Source organism: Giraffa tippelskirchi, chromosome 8, assembly GCF_054371585.1.
Source record: "Giraffa tippelskirchi isolate mGirTip1 chromosome 8, T2T-mGirTip1v1.2.pri, whole genome shotgun sequence".
Taxonomy (NCBI): Eukaryota; Metazoa; Chordata; class Mammalia; order Artiodactyla; family Giraffidae; genus Giraffa; species Giraffa tippelskirchi.
The window spans coordinates 155872361-155884032 of record NC_137282.1 but is presented as its reverse complement, the minus strand read 5'-3'; the positions used below and the strand labels follow the sequence as shown (position 1 = coordinate 155884032).

The window sequence follows — 11672 nt, the reverse complement described above, 5'->3', positions numbered from 1 at the left end:
GCGAGGGCGGAGTTGGTGAGTTTGGCTGTCAGCTGCCGGGGGAGGCGGGGCCCGGGGGTGCCTGCCCCGCCCCCGCCGCAGCGGCGCTCGCCATTGGCCGCTGCGCGCCGCCCCCGCCCCCGCGCCGCCGGGGCCTCGGTGCGCGCTGCGCCCGGACCCGCACCCGCTAGGCTCCTCCCCGGCCCCGCCTAGCTCGCCGCCAGCCTCGCTCATCTCCCCTTTCTTCGCCCTCTGCCACCTCCTTCATGCGATCCTCGCCTCTTCCCAAACCCCGCCCCGAACAAGCCAAAATAAGTGTATCGAGGCAGGGCGCGCCCCGTCAGGCGAGTCGTCGGTGCCTTGGAAGAGAGCAGAGGCGCCGGGGCCCCGGGGGGAAGCCAGAGGAAGCGGCAGGTGTGAGCGGCGAGTCATTACCACCTCCCCTCCGGGAACCACGCTGGACGAGCTCTCCTCGCATCCTCCCTTACTCCCCACACCAACCCTAAGGTTATAGGAAACCCATAAAACCGATGATGTAACTGAGTCCTGGGAAGAATCAAGGACTCGCGCAAGGTTGCACAACAGGTAAACCACAGGCCTGTGGTTGGAATCCCGGCTCCGGAGCTTGGGCGTGCGAGCCGGGGGCGTTCTCCTCCTCTCCAAGAGGATCTCCGATCGTGCGCCACCCTCTCCGGGCCGCGCACGCAAGGTCCAGCCACCTGCCTCCCAGACAGTCTCGTCTTGATAAGTTCTGCTTCCCCGGGGGGCCGGCGGCCCGCCGTGAAGAAAGGGGTCCCTGAAACGGCTGTGGCATGTGTGTGTCGCGTCTGGGTTTGGAGACAGAGGGGGTCGCTCGGCCAGAGGCCTCGCTAGCCTCTCGCCTCGCGCTTTGGCTCCTTCGCCGTCACTTTCCGGGCCCTCCACTCGCTTGTCCCCCCACCTCAACCCTCAGCTGCCTCCCCGAGCCCTCGTGGAAGAGCCATGGTGGGCAGGCCGAGGCTGGCCCTGCACCCCAGTGGCGGTGGGGACCCTGTGAGCGTATGGTTTCCTGCGCTATCCTGGGTACCCATCACTCGGCCTGCCTGGCTCTTAGTAAGCGCTCGATAAACGTTTGGTAAATGAATGAACGAATGCTCATTGAATGCCCGCTTTGCCCCCTCGTGGTGCTGGAAGGGTTGACTCAAGCTGAAAGGCATGGGACCTGGCCTTTAGTTCAAAGTCTCTGGAAAGGTCGGGCACTCAACGTGGCACAAGGTCCGCCTGAACGCACGAGTGAAAAGCATAATACTCGGAAGCTTTAAAAACAGCTTGTAACAACTGGCAATGAGGCCGGGCGCCCTGGAGAGAGCAGGATACAAAAAAAAAAAAAAAAATGCTTGTAACAATGCAGGGAGGAGGCTGACCTCAGGGCTTTAGAAGAAATGCTGGCAGGACACAGGGCTGGGGCGGCTGAGAAGAAAGCGGTGTGGCCATCAATACTGTCAGGCTTCTTGAGAGCAGAGGTTTTCTAAGAACCGAGGCAGGAATGCCCACGGGGGGCAGGGGGCAGGCACTGAGGTTAGATAGGAGACAGAGTGACCTGGCAGCTCAGTACCCAGAGGCCAGGCCGCTTGTCAAAGATGGCACCGCTCACGGGGAACAGGGGACGCGGGGCTGGAAACAGAACTGGAACACCCGGGGTTGGTGCCTGGCTGTGCTATTAACTAGCTCTGAAGCAAATGACTTCACCTCTCTGGGCCAGATTCATCTCTAAAATGGGAGTAGTCATGATATAGACTGCTAGGGATTTATGAGCCAGTCTTGTAAAGTCCTTAGAATTTTGCCTGCCGCATAATGCTGCTGCTGCTGCTGCTGCTAAGTCGCTTCAGTCGTGTCCGACTCTTTGCGACCCGTCTATGTGACCCCATAGACGGCAGCCCACCAGGCTCCCCCATCCCTGGGATTCTCCAGGCAAGAACACTGGAGTGGGTTGCCATTTCCTTCTCTAATGTATGAAAGTGAAAAGTGAAAGTGAAGCCGCTCAGTCGTGTCCGACTCTTGGCGACCCCATGGACTGCAGCCCACCAGGCTCCTCCGTCCATGGGATTTTCCAGGCCAGAGTACTGGAGTGGTTGCCATTGCCTTCTCCGCTGGCACATCATAAGCACTACATAAATGTTAAATGAATGTGGAGAGTGGGTCTTTTATCAACATCATTCCTTGATGTGATGTGAGAGATGCTTGTATATGAGCAGCAACATCTAGCCAATAAAAAAGAGTTGTGATTCTGTTCTTTTAAAGGGAAGTCTATCCCTAGCTACAGTGTGAATAAAAATAAACCTTCCATCTACATGATATGAAAAGAAAATGATCACATTTGATTCTCATAAGAAACGTGTAAAATAAACACGACCCCCATTTCACAGAAGATAAAACTGAATCCTGGCAGCAACTCAAGCTTACGGTCTAAAACGGAAGGCTTTGTTTCCAACTCACCTCCCAAACTATTGCTCCTTCAATTATCCTTCAGTTATGGCACTGCCAGCCCACCAGTTGGCCAAAAGCCTTGGAACCATTCAGGACTCCTCTCTTTATATGCTCTATAGCCAAGCACCAGCACACCCTGTCTGCCCTTCTTGCATAGCACTTCCAGAGTCTGACCTCACCTCTGTCATCATGGGGAACCTGATTCCTCTTCCTCATCGCTACCTGGACCATGTCATCTGCCTTCTCAATGCTCTACCTGCTTCCACTCTCGCTCCTCATTGTATGCTCTACTTCTCAGCCAGAGTCATCTTTTGAAAGATAAGTCAGATCGTATCCCACCAGGCTTAACATCTCCCATGGCCTCAGGATGGCCTGATAAGCTCTACTGGACTCACCCACCCCACCCCTGCCTCATCTGTCTCCTCGCAGTTTCTGCCCCACACCCTACACCCTAGCACACTGGCTGCCTCACCATGTACTCCACAGACAGCCTGTCCTCTTCCCCAAGGCCTTTGAACTCACCGTTCCTCTGCCCACTCGCACCCCCACTCCCCACGTATCCGTGTGGCCACTCACTGACTTTACCCAGGCCTCTGCTCAGATGTCCCCTCCTCATTCACCTTGCCTGACCATCCTATCTAAGATGACCTCTGTCACATTTCATCCCTTTGTCTGGCTTTATTTCACTTTATAGCTCCTCTTACCACCTCGCATTGTATTAGATCCCTGTTTATCTGTTTATCATCCGTTTGTCTCAATAGACTATTAAACTCACTGAGATTAGAAGCTTGTGTGTCTTGTTCATCGCTGAATCCCCCAGTGCCTAAAATGTGTATCTGGCCCCTGCTGGACAATATATATTTGTTGGACAAATGTTTACACGTGGTTCTTCTAATAACCATGTACTATTATGAGGATTGTGTAAGTTCATATTTATAAACCCTTTAGAACTGTGCCAAGTGCCATGGGCAAGAATGGTTCAGGCCCTGGAGAAGTAAGGCTGAGGACCGCGATGCTCCTGCCCTGGTGGCCTGTTGATTGGGAACATGGATCACATGGCAATACAGCCACCCAGGCCAAGGTAGGGACCTGCAGAGGATAACTCGGGAGCAGAGAAGGGCTTTGAAATCAGCTTGGGAAGCCTTGGAAGACTTGCAGAGAGGGGAGTGGGCTGGACCCAGGCTTTGAAAGACTTGCTGGAGTTAGCTAGAAGAAAGAGGGGAGGAGACTCCAGACAGAGGGAGGCGGAAAACAAGCTAACTCAAGGTGGGAGGGTGTGTGGAGGAGGCCAAGACGTGGTGGGGAACCACTGAAAGACTTCGAGCAGAGAGTGCTCAGTCAGACTGCATTTGAGAACTGTTGCTCAAGGCTCTGTAGTGGAGGGTAGATTGTACTCATCACAGCCCCGCAAGGAGACCACTGCAGTCTTCAGAGAGTGAAGGAAGGAGATTGAATGAACGCAGCAGGCAGGGGACCGGAGATGCAGGCACAGGTGCCTGTGATAAAACCGGGCGCTTTGTGCTATTGTTGTTTAGTCACTAAGTCGTGTCTGACTCTTTTGCGACCCCATGGACTGCAGCCTGCCAGCCTCTTCTGTCCATGTGATTTCCCAGGCAAGAATACTGCAGTGAGTTACCATTTCCTTAGGGAAAGAAATCTCCAGGGCCTCCTTGCTAACTGGATGCGGAAGTAAGTGAGAAGCAGTTGGGGCAACTTCCTGGGAGAGTGGAGAAGCTGGGTGGATGTTTGTTTCTCACCAGCTTGGCAGGTCTTGCTTGATCAGTACTGAGCTGAGAGGATCACACATCGATTCTCAGCTCCTGATAACACAGACCTTTGACCTTTGAACCACCATCGTGCTTATACCCATGATACCCTCCAAAACATCTTCTGGCTATTCCACATCTGCTTGCAAAATCCTCTCTCACCTCGATCCTGAATCCCAACACAACCTGACATTTTAAAATAGTTCTGAAAATAGGCCTAGAATTTTCTTTCCCCTCAATCCGTGGATTAGCTGCCAACCTCTACTGTTTGCATTTGGGTGAAGATTTGAAGCCCATTTTAATTTCAGATAATTGTCATATGACTCCAAACAGAGCATCCTAAACCTTCTTTTAGAAATAAAAATAGAAAGGATTTATTTTTTATTCACAGCCCTTGCATGATTATGAAATGGAATTTTTCTCATATTAGTTTAGTTTTAATGATAATTTTAAATAGTTTTCATTATAAAAGTCACTTACACACATTACAGAAATTTCAGAAAACAGGATGACTTCCACCTTAATCTCTCTACCCTTACATAGATCCTGTAAATAATTTGGTTTATTTACTTCCACAATTTTGGAAATATCTTGATGAAAAAGAGAAAGTCTTGCTATTTAAATCCATTTATTTCTTTGATACAAAGTAGAAACAGGCTTTGGTTATTTTTAGCTGAGTTATCCATAAATATTCAATATCCTTATGAATCTTAGTATTTGTGGAATGAAATCCTTTTGCACTTTGTGGAAATAGAGCTTTGCCAAGTTGAAAAACTAGCATAGTTATGACTGCCAACGATTCTAGAGCAATTCAGAACAGCTCTAATATGTATCATGCTCAAAGTTATTCCCAAACTTATTTTCATTAGTAAACTCTTTTAAAATGCCTATTCATCATTATACTTTCAGTTCAGGGGAGGGAGGATTGTTGATGTTTTAAATATTTATTTTTATTTATTTGGCTGTGCCAGGTCTTAACTGCAGCAGGTGGGATCTAGTGCCCTGACCAGGGATCAAATCCAGGCCTCCTGCTTTGGAAGCAGAGAATCTTAGCCACTGGACCACCAGGGAAGTCCTATTGTTACTGTTAATAGCTACCATTTACTGGGTGTTTGTTATATATGAGGCGTAAGCTAAGCATGCTGTATGCATTTACGCCTCAGAGCTTTTTCAGATAAGTAGAATTATCCCCATTATCACAAATAAAGAAACCGCTGTATAAAAAAGTAATTTGCCCGAGTGTGGTCATAAAGGTGAGCATTTGACTAAAATCCCCTTATTCTAAAATCATAGCATTGGAACCTAAGCCCGGGTGGGCTGTAACTATGGTTAAATACAACAGTCTCTATTTTGCCCTGACAACGGGGCCCTTGGGCCTCTAGAGAAGATGGCAATGTCTTTCTTCCGTTCCCCTGAAAGAGAGCCAGTGACCCCCTGGAGAAGGGCTTTGCTAGCGCTGCCATCCAGGCCAGGAGAGAGGTGGTGCCCAGTGGCGCTGCTGCTCCTGGGGAACAGGGCAGGGACAGGACTGTGCACCCCAGGATGCCCACAGTCCCCTCCTAACAGGACTGACTCTCCCCCTCTTTTTTAAAAAATAATTTTTTTATTCATTTATATTTCTCTTTGGCCGTGCTGGATCTTCATTGCTGCCAGGGCTTTTCTCTAGTTGCAGCAAGCAGGGGTTCCTTGTTAGTTGCAGTGCACATGGCTTCTCTTATTGCAGAGCTCGGGCTCTAGGGCGCAGGGGCTCAGTAGTGGTGGTTCCCGGGCTCTAGAGCACAGGCTCAATAGTTGTGGCGCACCAGTCCAGTTGCCCTGAGGCCTGTGGGATCCTCCTGGATCAGGGATCAAACCCGTGTCTCCTGAAATAGCAGGTGGATTCTTTACTGCTGGGTCACCAGGACCAGGTGACTCAGCGGTAAAGAATCCACCTGCAAAGCAGGAGATGTGGGTTTGATCCCTGGGTTGGGAAGATCCCCTGGAGAAGGACATAGCAACCCATTCCAATAGTCTTGCCTGGGAAATCCCATGGACAGAGGAGCCTGGCGGGCTACAGTCTGTGGGGTCGCAAAAGAGTCAGACACTACTTAGCTACTAACAATAGCACCAGGAAGGCCCAAACCTCCCACTCTTGACACCTCTGATCTGTTAAGTAATCAGAGAAAGAAAAGGAAAGCCTTGCTCAGTTGCATCCGACTCTTTGCGGCCCCATGGACAGTAGCCCACCAGGCTCCTCTGTTCATAGGATTTCCCAGGCAAGAATACTGGAGTGGGGTGCCATTTCCTCCTCCAGGGGATTTTCCTGAACCAGGGATCGAACCTGCATCTCCTGTGTCTCCTGAACTGCAGGTGAATTCTTTACCACCGAGCCTTTTGGGAAGCCCGCTTTCCAACACTGTTGTGCTTAATTCCTTCCAGCCACATACACAGTCTTCTGGAGTTTGCTTTCTTGACCACTACGTGACTCTCCTGCCTGGAATATAAACTCTTTGGGTCCAGGGCTCCTGTTGGTCTCATCTATTGCTATATTTTCATGACCTAAAACAGTACTTGGTACCTCACTGATACATAAGAAATTTTTGTTGAGTGAATAGATTAACCACATAGATAGTAAAATGTTCTTATATAATAGTGGCATGGAAAAAACAATTATAGCACAATGTTATGTTTAAAAGCCAAAACAATATTGCATATATAGTAGTACTGAAAATATATTTTTTTTAATCTTCATTGGGATAAAATATACATAAAATTTTCCATTTCTATCATGAAGTATACAATTCAGTGGAGTTAAATACATTCAGATTGTTGTGCACTCAACTACATATTTTTAAGAAGACATCACCTATGAAGTGAAAGGAAATCTGCTCCTTTCTACTGTCTATTTTAAATGTAAGGAAAATATAAAGAAAAGAAAAATATGTAAACATTTCAACGACCTAACACATCTGGCCACATGCTCAGAAATTTCTTTCACCTCCAGGTCTAACTCTGAGTAAGTGAACTCATTGAGGGAAGAAGCCTGAAAAGTGACTGAAAGTGACTAAATGTGTGTAATTAGTTACAAGTGCTCTGAAACACCAAAAAGCATAGTTGACTCAATTAGGTGATTAGACAAAGATTTCTTACTTTTTTCTCTCACCACGGCAAGAGAAACTCAGGTACCCTTTAAAGCACCGACAACAAATCCGTGTCTCTTGGAGGGTGGGAATGGCTTTAAAGGGTAGAAATGGCTTTCAAGTAATGCCCAGGGGCCTAGGCATCACAAGGTTAAGGGGAAAATGCAGAACTTTTCTTCTTATAGTGTGAAAACCCTCAGGGCCCTTTGCTTCTTCACACCCGTGATTTCTCTGGAATAATGCCCTTCTGTGTAACTTTCTGCTCTCTCGGTCAACATGAGAAGGCATGGGGGGCAGGTGGTGTAATTGCTCCATAAATAAACAGAAAGAATGCAGGTTGCTTTTATCCGGACAGATCAATGAGTTCATAGGAAAACTATTTATCATCCCAAATCATTAACACACTGCTTACATATGCAGATTAGCACACCAGAAAAATAACCCTTGTAACAGTCTGGCAGAAAGTAAATACTATTGGGAAAAGAATGATGTAACCTTTGCAACTCAAATTTTAGGAACAATTTCTGGTTTAAATGGTTAGCACATAAAACAATATATGCTCCATTTTAAAGAAGTCTCTCCTATTTATTTAATTTTTAAAATTTTTACTTTTTGTTTGCATCATGCAACATGTGGGATCTTAGTTCCCTGACCAGGGACCAAACTCACGCCCCCTGCTTTGGAAGCCTGGAGTCCTAACCGCTGGACCACCAGGGACATCCCTCTCTCTCCTATTTATTAATCAAAGAAACTGAAAGTTGCTCAGTGGTGTCTGACTCTTTGCGACCTCATGGACTGTATGTAGCCTGCTAGGCTCCTCTGTCCATGGAATTCTCCAGGCAATTCTACTGGAGTGGGGAAGCCCAAGAACACTGGAGTAGGTAACCTATCCCTTCTCCGGGGTATCTTCCCAACCCAGGAATCGAACCTGCATTGCAGGCAGATTCTTTACCAGCTGAGCTACAGGCAACATGGAGAAGGAAATGGCAACCCACTCCAGTATTCTTGCCAGGAAAATCTCATGAGCAGATGAGCCTGCTGGGCTACAGTCCATGGGGTCACAAAGAATTGAATACAACTTAGCGACTGAGCACAGAACCCAAAAATCAAGCCCTTGAACCATGCATATCTGGGCAGAGATACCATAATGTAGACTCTGGCCCTGTAGTTTTATGGTTCAAACGGCTGGGAGACCCAAGGCTTGTTCTTGGGTAGAGAGAAACAGGGACAAAGCGTGGCCTGGGACAACCATGGCAGAAAGGACATATCATGCAACGCAAGCACACTGGGAGTAGAGAGAAACCAAGGCCATTCACTCACCCAGGGATGATAGCAGAATTATTTAATACCTAGTATACCATAGGCACAAACCAGTCCTGTTTTAGAAATCACAAGAAAGCTTGAGTAGCAATATTCATAACAGACAAAATAGACTTTGAAATAAAGACTATTATAAGAGACAAGGAAGGACACTACATAATGATCAAGGGATCAATCCAAGAATACCATTAACATGTATATGAAAGTGAAAGTGTTATTTGCTCAGTCATGTCTGTTTCTTTGCGATCCCATGGACTATAGCCCATCAGGCTCCTCTGTCCATGGAATTCTCCAGGTAAGAATATTGGAGCAGGTTGCCATTTCCTTCTCCAGGGGATCTTCTCCACCTAGGAATCAAACCCAGGTCTCCTGAACTGCATGCGAATTCTTTACCACCTGAGCCACCAGAGAAGCCACCAGGGAAGCCATATATATGTGCGTGGTCCTCAGGTCCTATTTCACCTTATGTGGATAGAATTTCCTTTCTTGGGAGCCACATATTTTAATTTCAAATATTTTGTGACGATACCCAGAATTGTTAACCAAATTCTGGCTCCTTTATGAAATAAGACCTGCATTCCTGGAAGTCATGGGATGCTCCAGGACTCGAGGGTGACATCAGTGTAAGTTACCAGGACCCGCCTCTGCGGGATTCGTCAACCAGTGACCGCTGAGCACCTAGATGGAGGCAAGGGCCTGCCCAGTGGTGGCATTACCCTGTTACTCAAGAGGATCCAGAAGTAGAGGCGCCAGAAGTAGAGGCGCCAGTTTCATTGTTAATGAGTTGGCGTTCACCTGCTCAGGATTTCTTCCTTCCGTGGATAACTCTTATTTTCAGTTATTTTCCACTTGCAAAGGACTCTGCCTGGGCTGAGTGCTGAGCAGGTAACCTGCCTCTTCTTGCTTGTACTACAGAAATATAAATGAGGTCACATTTTTGTTGAATGTTGTAAAGAGAACTGGTAGAATAGTTCAGAGGATCTGCTGAAGCCTCTTAGGACCTGTCCAACCCTGGGGAGAAAACACACACAAGAATGGAGACAGATAAGCTGTCAAATAGAAACCCCAGTGTTTATTTAGGACTCTCAGTAGCGATATGAGTGTGGGACTTTTTCTTTTCTTAAAAATATTATTTATTGATTATGGCTGCACTGGGTCTTCGTTGCTGTGCACAAGGGTTTTCTCTCTACTTGAGGCAAGCGGGGGCTACTCTCTAGTTGCGGTGCACCAGCTTCTCATTGTGGTGGCTTCTCTTGTTGCGGAGCACGGGCCCTAGGTGTTCAGTCTTCAGTACTTGCAACTCATGGGCTTAGTAGTTGTGGCACACGGGCTTAGTTGCTCCGAGGCATGTGGGATCTTTCCGGACCAGGGATCAAACCCATAACACCTGCACTGCAAGACAGATTCTATATATATATATTTTTTTGACTATTTCAAAAGTTTATTTAACAAAAAAGTTCAGTAAGAAAATGTACACGACTCAATTTTTTCTCATAGTAAAATGTGAAGAGGGGACGCATGGAAGCGGCTGATTTCTCTGGGGAACACAACCATTGTTCATACTCGTCCCAAGGCTTCGAACATGATGATACTGTTTCCTCGTATTCACCATTCCACTGTTGTTCTGTTCCCCACGAGTTGCCGTCTCTACACATTCATCTATCACAAGATTCATAAAGAGATCAAGTCCCCACAATATCCCTCGGACATGTCTTCCACCATTTAATTTCAATGATAACTTCTTGTCCATGAATTTCTTCATCTGGGGAGGGTAAACTTTGCTCGTGATGTCTAGCCGGCAAGAAAAAAGAAGCCTCCAAATAGAATTCGAGTCGTCCCTCCAAAAGGCAGACTCTTAACCACTGGCTCACCAGGGAAGCCCAAGCGTGGTACATGTCTTTTTAATGCATATCCTGCAGGAATTTCTGTTAGGTATATACCTAAGAATAAATTGCTGGATCATAGGTTATATGAAAGTTTGATTTTGTGAAGTAATGCCAAACAGTTTTACGAAGTGGTTGTGAAGTTTCATTTATTCTTGGCAGTCACTCTTTTTCTATTTCTGGCAACAGAAAGTTTAGTGGGTAGGATTTTTAATGTCTTACAGGTTTCTTGGAACGAAATATCTTTTTAAATATAAACACTATTTGAATGAGTCAAGTTTAAAGTAATTAAGGGTTCAGAGATTAAATTTATTTCTACACTAAAAATATATTTTTTTAAGAAGTGTAAAAGTGCTTGGGGCAAAATACATTTGGGATTTCCCTGTTGCCAAAATATCTGAAAAGTAATTCCAGCTGCTCACTCAAAATCATCCACAGCTGGGCTGGCCAGCTTCTGACCTGATATTGACCTCGGGTTTTCAATAAAATGGGTTTCCCCGAATGCTCAGCGGGTAAAGAACCTGCCTGCAAGGCAGGAGACACAGGAGACGTGGGTTCCACCTCTCAGGTGGGAAGATCCCCTGGAGTTCATTTCAGTTCAGTCACTCAGTCATGTCCAACTCTTTGCGGCCCCATGAACCACAGCATGCCAGGGCTCCCTGTCCATCACCAACTCCCAGAGTTGTCCATTGAGTCGGTGATGCCATTTAACCATCTCATCTTCTGTTGTCTCCTCCTCCTGCCTTCAATCTTTCCCAGCATCAGGGTCTTTTCAAATGAGTCAGCTCTTTGAATCAGGTGGCCAAAGTATTGGAGTTTCAGCTTCAACATCAGTCCTTCTAATGAACACCCAGGACTGATCTCCTTTAGGATGGATGATTGGATCTCCTTGCAGTCCAAGGGACTCTCAAGAGTCTTCTCCAACACCACACTTCAAAAGCATCAATTCTTCTACACTCAGGTTTCTTTATAGTCCAACTCTCACATCTATACATGACTACTGGAAAAACCATAGCCTTGACTAGACAGACCTTTGTGGACAAAGTAATGTCTCTCCTTTTTAATATGCTATCTAGGTGGGTCATAACTTTCTTTCCAAGAAGTAAGCATCTTTTAATTTCATGGCTGCAATCACCATC

General features: G+C 46.8%; 1 pseudogene; it reads right to left on the bottom strand.

Annotated features, from left to right (window-relative positions):
• Positions 1-10207: 10207 nt before the first annotated feature.
• On the bottom strand, positions 10208-10434 carry LOC145516491 (small nuclear ribonucleoprotein G pseudogene; annotated as a pseudogene).
• Positions 10435-11672: the final 1238 nt, after the last annotated feature.